Below are 10,183 nucleotides of genomic sequence, written 5' to 3'. Positions count from 1 at the left end.
AAGAAGAACAAACTGGGGAGGAGGGTAGAGAAAACTGTAACAATGAGTGAATGAAAACCCAAAATCTCTGTAAATGTTCACTAAAACTAATAAAATTTAATAATAATTTTTTTAAATAAAGAAAGACCTGACAATCTTTTCCCTAAAAGATCAGACTCATTGAAGATTTGTGGATATAGTTGTACTTTGTCATACACAGGGGGCTGCAGATCAGAACCAACTCTACAGCAACTGGTTTGGCTTTTGGTTTGTGAGACTTTAGGGCATTTCCAACGGGATTCAAGTGGGTTTATTTTGTTTTGGTTGTGGGGTGTGTGTATGTGTGTGTACATGGGCTCACATGTCTTAGCGTCTCTCTAAGAGCTGCAGAAAGCGTCTGTGCAGATGAAGAGCTTAGAATGTTAAGTGTTATCAGCTTCCTGGTAATTTCCATCCTGTTTCCACTCCTCAGTTAATTATCACTTCAGCCTGTTCCATTTTCTTAGCATTTAACACAACCTGAAGTTATTGTATCGACGTGCTTTCCTGTTTACAGACCACAGGGACCTCGCTAATATTGTTCATTGCTGAACGCTTAGTACCTCACACGGTATGTGGCTTATGATTATTATAAGTTGAATAAATCAATTAATGTCAAGTAGAACTTAATGACAACCTCTAGAACTTATTCTTGGAGTTTATGAATGTTGACTTTTTAAATAAGAGCCATTTTCATTAAACCTGATTTGTTATCAAGTGTTATGAACCCTAATTGTGCTAATGGGGTAATTTTCTGAAATGGCAGTTTTTATCCAGTATTGTCATGTGTTTATTTCTTTGACTAGAAGTTTTTAAATAGTGAAATCATAAGTCCTCAGATCTTTGATACAATAGCTTTTTAATGGCATAGTCCATAGGGAGTTGCAGATGGATGCAGGTGAACCTTGAACCCAAAGGTGGTGCCTCTCTGGCGGTTCAAATCCATCAGTGGCTCCATGGGACAAACATGTGCAATCTAATCCTCTGCGATTTACAATCTTTGAAAATTTACTGGAAGGTCACGTTTTAGTCAGTTCTGACTTAACAACAATGAATGTTTCGTGTGTGTGTGTGTGTGTTCAAACACATAAAGTTTTAAGAGATCTTTTTTTCTCTTGTCAGTCTAGAGACTAAATTGCGCCTAATCCAGGCCATGGTCTTCACAATTACTTGTAATGCATCAGCGAGCTGGACAGTGACTAAGGATGGCAGATGAAGAATCGATACATTTAAGTTGTGGTGCTGGGGAAGAGTCTTGAACTCTTCATGGACTGTCAAAAGAACAGACAGCTCTGTCTTGGAGAGGGTGAAACCAAGTTTCTCTTCGGAGACTAGGATTTTGAAGCTCCATCTCACAAACTTTGGCATGTGGCCAGGAGAGATGGTCCTTGGAAAAGAACATGCTTGGAAGAGTGGAGGGATAGTGCAGGAGAGGAAGAACTTGGATAAGATGGATTGATACAATAACTGGGGCAATGGGGGTTGGTGTGTTGGATTCAGTGAGACTGGCTCAGGACAGGAAAGGGTTCAGAGCAGTTGTACATAAGGTTGCTCTGAGTTGTAAGCAACTCAATGGTACACAGCAACAAAAAATGCAACAACAACATCAAGGCTCTGTTAAAAATTGCCCTAAATTATTTATTATTAAAATACAATGATTAAAAAACATACAAATATAGGACATTATTGTTGTTATGTACCATTGAGTTGGAACTGACCTTCCAGTGGGTTTTCAGAGGCAGTAATCACATATAACAAATTTTGACATAAAATTATTAAATAGAAGTGGTTATTGTGATGCCAAATACTGTGACACTGATGTCTCAACTGCAATAATGGTTATCCATGGCAGAGAGAGTTTGGTGGAGCTCCCCGGTTAAAACAAGCTTGGAAGCAGGAGTGGCATCCACTTCTGAAATAGCTTGCCTCCAGAAACTCTATGAACTTGGAGAAACTATGAAAGTTATACATGTGTTCAGGTCTTTCATTCATAGGGTCGCTATGAGTCATCTATAACTTGAAGGCACTTAATAATAATAACAACAACAACAACAATTTTTATTAAGAAATTATTGTGGTCTAGTCTGTAGGAAAAGGCACTATTAGTCCAAAGACCACGAGTTGGTTCCGGAGGATGGTAATGTTTTTTGAGTTAATTTTTTATTGTAAATCCATTTCTCAGATGGATGTAACTATTTTTCAATGTGTTCATGCATCCAGGCCTGGCTATTATTTATCTCTAGGCTACAGCAGAGTACAGCATTAATTTTATGCCTGTTTATATTTCTATGGATATAAATGCTGAGAAACCTTGCTCACATAAATCAGCAAACGGGAACAAAGTTTTTGTCATAATATCATTATCTATTGTTCTGGACCCCTTCTGAATGTTAAGACTAACATGATAATGTATTACCAAGAATTATTATTATTAATCATCTAGCAATTTATGCCTTGCTTCAGTTATATTGAGAACAAGGACTTGGGAACCACTTAATTTGCAAAAAATATTATTTAATCAATCAGTGGAGTCATTCAATCCAATTTGTAATTTGTAATTTTTCCGGAAGCTTCAGATTTGATGGTTGTGGCAAAAGGACCGAGAGTGGCCAGTTCATTCAGCATATATTTATCGAACTCCTATTATGTGCTAAAAATGTGCTCAGCGCTAAGGATTTTGAAGTAAAGTCTAAACTGATTAGCTGCAGGTAGGAAGGCCTGTGAGCAGTGGTAAAGTGCTCAGTTCTTTCAATTTAGGTGACTTCAGGCAGGTTTCAGCTTCCTCTTCTTGAAAATGGAAATAATAGTACATAGCTCAAAACACTGTGAGGCTTAAGGAGATTAGTCATGTAAAGAGCACTCAGGAGATGGTGGTTGTTATTGCCACTCCTTTTGTTTCTGCCTTCATCCCAGAGCCTAGAATGATGTCTACACACGTGGGTGTCAACAAATGTTACTTAATTAACAAATGAATGGATAAGCAACAAATACCCTACAATATTTTAATCAACTACACCGTTTGTGGAACAAAGACTGTATTGTCAGTAGAAGAAGTGACTTTCAAACCTACCTTTGTAGTTACCACTTTTAGTCCATTCTGATGCAAACCAACTCCCCGCCCACCTCCTCTACTGTGCAACTACAGTGTCTGCTGTCTATGAGCAAGGAGACCAAGCAATTGTTTGGGGTTTACTATTCACTCTGGCATGAAACACCGTGAAAGGCCCACGCTAACCATCTTTTAAGATGTTGCCTTCTTACTATAGGGAAGTAATCCATCCCACTTTTGATGATATGCAGGAAGGCTTCTGTATATCCTAACACTTCTTTATCACTTTTATTAGAATCTGTAGTGTAAGCATTATCGTACTCTTCTTTTAAATGATTCAAAATGGTTCCAGAAAATTCCAAAATTCCCTAGACTGGACCTAGCTGAGAAAGCATTTCTCAAAGTTGCAAATTCCCAGGTAATAATGAAGAACAACTGATATTTTCCTGTTGCACATTTAAAGAGCTATTAAGGCTATAATACTATTGGAGTGTTCTTCTTGTACAGATTTAAGGGCTAGTGCAACAGGACTAAGGAATCTTGGTGGCACAGTGGGTTACACATTGGGCTATTAAACAACAGTTCAAATGCCCCAGCTGCTCTGCAGAGAAAGATGGGAAGACTCTTCCCACAAAGGTTTACAGCCTCAGAAACCAGTTGAAGAGTCGCTGTGATCAGAATTCACTAGACAATAGTCAGTGGTAATGAAACTGAGGAGGCCATTCTTCTTTTGAAAAGGATTGCCCAGTTCCAGGCCTCCAGGGTCTTTCCTAAGATTCCTTTCTGTTTCCTTCCCTCTGCCTGATGACTGTTTCTACTCATTTCCTTCAGTGGCAACACCTACAATGTGTTGGTGGTAGGGTTGGAAATAAGAGGGCATCAGCGTGTGTGTGCATTGTTGGCGTCTCACTTCCTGTTTGCTTGTGTTGCTTAAGTTCTAGTTATCTTACTACACTTTTTACATTGACCTATTTCTTATTTTTTTGCCCATAACATTTAAATAAGCCTTTGGGTTACTCAATTTTGGAAACTTAATGAAAGTCTAGAAATCAGGAACAAGCGTGTTAGTGAATCACTCTACCTGATTTCCTCAATCTGACTCTGAATATGCTTGAGGAAACATATTGTGAGTGTTTCTTTTTAAAAAGTAATTATCTCTAATTATATTTATAAAAGAATGTTCTATTATTCTTGAGACATTGAGTGATATTGCTACATACCCTTGGTTTTTGTTTGAAAAATTTAAGTTTAGTTGCTGAACTGGACCAGCAGTCAAGGAGAAGAAGGGGTTTGTTTTGCTCTTTCCTAGCTCTGTTTTTAATTCTCTGAACACCCACTTCTGTCCACAAATCCAAGGCTACAGTCTTCCTCCCTAAAACATAATTCTGCCTACAGTATACCCAGTGATTCATTTATATGCCTCTGATTCATCTTGACAATCATGTGCTCTCGACAGGTGATTACCTCCAGGCAGTCACCTGGAGACACTTACTGTAATAACAAACCTCGTTTTCCATGAGGGTGCTACGTATCACCCTTATTTTCCTGGCATAAGAAGTGACATGTAGGATTCCTGTATCTTGTCCTATTAAGATAACTTGTACTTTCTGTTATGTTCCTTCTTCTATGTGTCTATTTTTAGTTTTCCTGACTATTTCAGTGATCCTTTTAGATATTCTCTTGTCTCTGGAGCTCTGGTGGCATAGGCCCAGGAGAGTCACACTGCTAATCCAAACACATCACCTCCCTGGTTGTTAAAATTTGTCAGTGTCTCTAATGTAGAAAATGAGCAATCTCCTCCTGTGTGATTTACAGCTTTGGAAGACCTACTAGAGGATCAGCTATGAGTCAGTTCCAACTCCACAATAATGAACTTTTTATTGTACTTGGAGGTTTTTCTTTTCTCGGAAGTTCTGGTGGCCTACAATCAATACTCTTCGTACTAACAGGAGATCAGGGAACATTTTGCAGTAGAAAGGTCTGTAGTCAGCAATCTCTCCAAACTATTGAGGAGCAATGATGTCAGTTTGAGGACTAAGGTGTGCCAGATTCTGGCCATGGCCTTTTCAGTCACTTGCTATGCATCTGAGAGCTGGGAAATGAATAACCATGACAGAAGAATTGATGCTTTTGAGCTGTGATGTTGGACAATAGTACTACATATCTATCTCATGGACTGCCAAAAGGACAGATTTGTTTTGGAGAAGGTACAGCCAAGAGCGCTTTTTGAAGGCAAGATGTTGAAGTTTCATCTCACGTACTTAGGGAATGTTGCTACGAAAGGTTATTCCTTGGAGAGGAACATCATGCTTGGAAAGGTGGAGGGACAGTGAAGGATTGCAAGACCCTTAACCAGGTGGATTGACAGAGTGACTTGAGTGTGTCAGAGATTGTGAGGATGACAAAGAATAGGACAAGGTTCAGATCTGTTGTTCAGGGGGGGTCCCTATGAGTTGTACTCAATACAATGACACCTAACAACAACAATGGCAAGAACCCAATGGGGAGTTGCACTGCTAATACAAAGGCCACTCCTGTCTGATGGTTCAAATACAAGGGAGAAAGATTGGAAATCTTTTCCAACAATTTAAGCCTTGGAAAAACAATAAAGGGTCTGTTATGAGTTGGTCCTTGCTCTATGGCAATGAGAAAGATTATAATGCAGAACTGTGTTACTATGATAATAATAAAATATTGTTCTTGTTATTATGTGCTATTGAGTCACCTGCAACTCATAGCGACCCTGTGTGCAGCAGCTCTGAAGCCTGCCCTGTCCTGATCCAGTCTCACTGACTCTGACACACCAACCCCCATTACCTCAGTTACTGTGTCAATCCATCTCATTGGGGGTCTTCCTCTCCTGTGTTGTCCCTACATCCTTCAAGCATGATGTCCTTCTCCAAGGACTGGCTCCTCCTGACCATGTGAGACCATGTGAGATGGAGCTTCAAAATCTTAGCCTCCAAGGAGAGACTTGGTTATGTGGAGCCATATAAAGAAAATAAATGTTGAATCATGAAACTATTAGTGGAAAATGTGGACGTTATAGGAAGATAATGTCAATCAAGATACTAGGAGGTAGGGAGCTCTGGTGGCTTAGTGGCAAGAAGCTGCACTATAATCCCAGAGGTATGTGGTTCAAATCTACCAGATGCTTTGCTGCAGAAGGAGGGACAATCTCCTGTACCAGTCAGATCTGATTTGATGGTACACACACAAAAAAAATAACAAAATTAAAAAAAAAATTTTAAAAAGAAAGAAAAAGATACTAGGAGGAGAAAAAGGGGGGAGGGAGATACTAGGGTCATAGAGCATTGTGTTGGGCTGTCAACAGATATGATTAGCAATCTGAAGGAAAAAACTAGGGAGTCTGCCCCTGTTTATAGCATTGGAAACCTGATGGAAGTTCACCGTGACTCAGAATAAAAGCAGTGGTTTTTTCAAGGTTGGATCCATTACATCTGGATAAGTCTTCACCTTTCCCTTTACACGTCTTACTTCATTCTTGGTTTCTTACTCCCTTCCCAGGGCATATTTAACCTCTTAAAGCCAGGGACAGATGAACATTTCCCTTTTCACAGATTCTCACTGATGTGGAGGGGTTCCACTGAGTTTCTCTCTCTTCTGGAGAATAGGTCAAGCTAGGAAACAGAGATTCTCATTAAATTTTGTCTTTTCTCAGATGGGAGTAGCTCATCCAGATATTTACATAATTGTTGTTGTTGTTCTATGCCATTGAGTGGAATATAACTCATAGCAGCCCTATAAACAACAGATATGAGCATTGTCCTAGCCTTGTCATCCTCACAATCTTGGACACACTCAAGTCCATTGGTGCAGTCACTATGTCAATAAACCTGGTTGAGAGCCTTGTAATCCTTCACCATCCTTCCACCTTCCCAAGCATGGTGTCCCTCTCCAAGGAATAGTATCTCCCAGTAACATGACCAAAATATATGAGACAAAGCTTTATCATCTTTGCCTCTCAGGAGCACTCGACCTTCTCCCAGCCATATATGTTTGTTCTTTTTGCTGTCCATGGGGTAGTTAGTACTTTTTGCTGTCCATGGGATATTTAGTACTCTTCTCCAACACCACAATTTGAAGACATTATCTCTTCTATTGTCATTCTTACTATTGGCAAGCTCTCAGATGCATAGCAAGTGACTAAGACCATGGGCTGAATCAGGTGTACCTCAGTCCTTAAACTGACATAATTGATCCTGAATAATTTGAGAGGTCCCTGACTACAAACTTTCCTAGTGCAAAACATCTCCTGATCTCCTTACTGCTAGTTCCAAGTGTACTGATTGTGGATCCATGTAAGATGAACTCATTGGCAGTCTCAATCTTTTTTCCGTCTATCATCATGTTGCCTACTGGCCCAGTGGTCAAGATGATTGTTTTCTTGATGGTGAGATGCAATCCATATTGAAGACTGCAGTCTTTGATCTTCTGTAGCAAGTGCTTCAAGTCCTCCTCATTTTCAGTAAGCAAGGTTATGTCATCAGCACAACGAGGTTATTGATGAGTTTTCTTCCAATTCTGATGCCACATTCTTCTTCATGGAGTCCAGTGTCTTGAATAATTTGCTCAGCATACAGATTTAACACATATGGGGAAAGGATACAAGCCTGACACACACATTTACTAGGTTTTTTGGTTGTTGTTGTTTTGTTTTTTCTCCATTAGTTTATTTACAAAACTCGAATACAAATTCGAACAAATTAAACCATGCATTATTCCCTTGTTCTGATTGCACAAAAGCCTCTTGGTCTGTGTATGGGTTTCCTACGAGCCAACCAAGTGCTCTGGGATTCTCATTCTTCTCAACATTAGCCATGATTTGTTATGAACCACACAGTTAAATGTCATAGTCAATGAAGTGCAAATAGGCTTTCCTCTGGTATTCCCTGTTTTACACCAGGATCCAGGATTTATGACATCAGGTGCCATAGTCTCTTCTAAACCCACATTGAATTTCTGGCAGTTCTCTGCCAGTTTACTCTTCTAGGTATTTTGGATGATCTTTAATAGTATTTTGCTTGCATTTTTAAAGATTTTTATTTTCTTTATGTTGAAGAATAATCTATACTGAAGGATACAGTGTTTGGTCTTCATCAGTAAGTGCTTCCAATCCTCTTCACCTTCAGCAAGCAAAGTTTTATTATCTGCATGTCATAGGTTGTTAATAGTCCATTTTTAAACAATCCTCATCAAGATTTTATATTAATCATAAAATTAATGCATATGATATTACTGTTGTTGTTATGTTCTATTGAATTAAAGCTGACTTATAACTTTTTCTCCAATAGGCTTTCAGAGGCCATAACTTGCAGGGGAGGAGATTACTAATCTTTTTCTTGAAGAGCATCTGGTAAATTTAAACATCTGCATTTTGGTTGACAGTGCAACACTTTACCACTAGGCCACCATCGTAATTTCCTCATTCTGATGATTTTTTTTTAATGGAAATAAATGTGGATCTCTTCCCGTCAGTTGTTCAGGTAGCTATCTTCCAAATTTCCCAGCATCTTTTTGTCAAACTCCTCTGTTAGTATTTTTTCAGTTCCTAGGGGCTTATTTTTTGCCAATGTCTTTAGTGTAGCTTGAACTTCTTCCTTCATTACCATTGTTTCTTGAGCATAAGCTACTTCCTAAAATGGTTGTTGTCGTTATGTGTCATTAAGTTGGTTGCGACGTATAGCAACCTTATACACAATAGCTCTAAATCCTGCTCTATCCTCAACCAATCTCACAGTCTCTGATACACTCACCTTCATTACCCCAACTACTGTATCAGTCCATCTCTTTCAGGGTTTTCCTCTTCTGTGCTGTCCCTTCAGCTTCCCAAGCATGATGTCCTTCTTAAAGGACTGGTCCGTCCTGACCACATGCCCAAAGTATGTGAGATAGAGCTTCAAAATCTTTGCATCCAAAGAGTAGCTTGGCTTCATAAATCAGTTTGTTATCTTGGCGATCCATGGTATGTTCAATACTCTTCTCCAGCTCGACAACTCACAAGCATTGATTCTTATTCTATCACCCTCAGTCATTGTCCATGTTCAGCTTTCTGATGCATAGCAAGAAATTGCAAAGATCATGGCCTGGAATAGGCACACCTTGGTCTCCAGACTTATATCATTGCTCTTGAGCACTCTGGAGAGGTCCCAGACAGAAAATTTTCCTAATGCAATTAGTGTTTTGGTTTCATGGCTGCTAGTGCTGAGAGTGTTAATAGTGGAACCAAGCAAGGTGAACTTGTTAACAACCTCAATTTCTTCTCCATCTATTGTGGTGTTGCTGATGGGCCTAGTGGTGAGCATCTTTGTTGTTTTTTTATGATGAGCTTTAATCCATATTACAGACCTTTTGCATTCTACATGGTTAATAATATTTTGCAAGTCCTTCAACAGCTCATCTAGCCTTCACCAATTGGTGTTCGAAGACTCAAACCTATTCCTTGAACAAAGGTTTTGAAGATTTCATGAGATTTTTTTTATTTTTCATTCAGGTGGTATAGATTCAAGGTCAAATTTTCTTTAGCTTTAGTTTGAACTTGCACTTGAAAAGTTTCCACAGATGTAGTCAATCTGATTCCTGTGCAGACCATCAGGTGAGGTCCATGTGTATAGTTGCTGTTGATGTTTCTTTCTTTCTTCCCCCCTCCCCTTGTTGGGTACCATTGAATCGGATCTGACTGGTGCAGGAGGAGATTGCCTCTCCTACTCCAGCATAACATCTGGTGGACTCGAACCGCGTACCTTCAGGATTGCAACAAAGCTTCTTGCCACTAGGCCACTGGAGCTCCTCGCTGTTTATGTTTCTTATAAGAGGTGTTGGCAATGAATAAATCACTGACTGTACAAAATTCTATTATTTAATCTCCAGCCTCATTTTTGTCACCAAGCCCATGCTTTCTGACAACTGATCCCTCTTTCTGTTCCCAACTTTCACGTTCCAAGTGCATCCTGTTTGCATGTTCAATTGATTCCTGACTGCAAAAGGTGGTAGAAATCATTTATTTCATTCTTTTTGGCTTTGTTTGTTGGTGCACATATTTGAATGATGGTAGTATTAACTTGTGTTCCTTGTATGTGTATGGATATTGTCCTG

The sequence above is a fragment of the Elephantulus edwardii genome, unplaced genomic scaffold (assembly GCF_000299155.1).
Source record: "Elephantulus edwardii isolate Elephantulus edwardi_28Jun2011 unplaced genomic scaffold, EleEdw1.0 scaffold00082, whole genome shotgun sequence".
Classification (NCBI taxonomy): domain Eukaryota; kingdom Metazoa; phylum Chordata; class Mammalia; order Macroscelidea; family Macroscelididae; genus Elephantulus; species Elephantulus edwardii.
The sequence above is the reverse complement of the archived record's forward strand: the minus strand, read 5'-3'. Positions refer to the sequence as shown.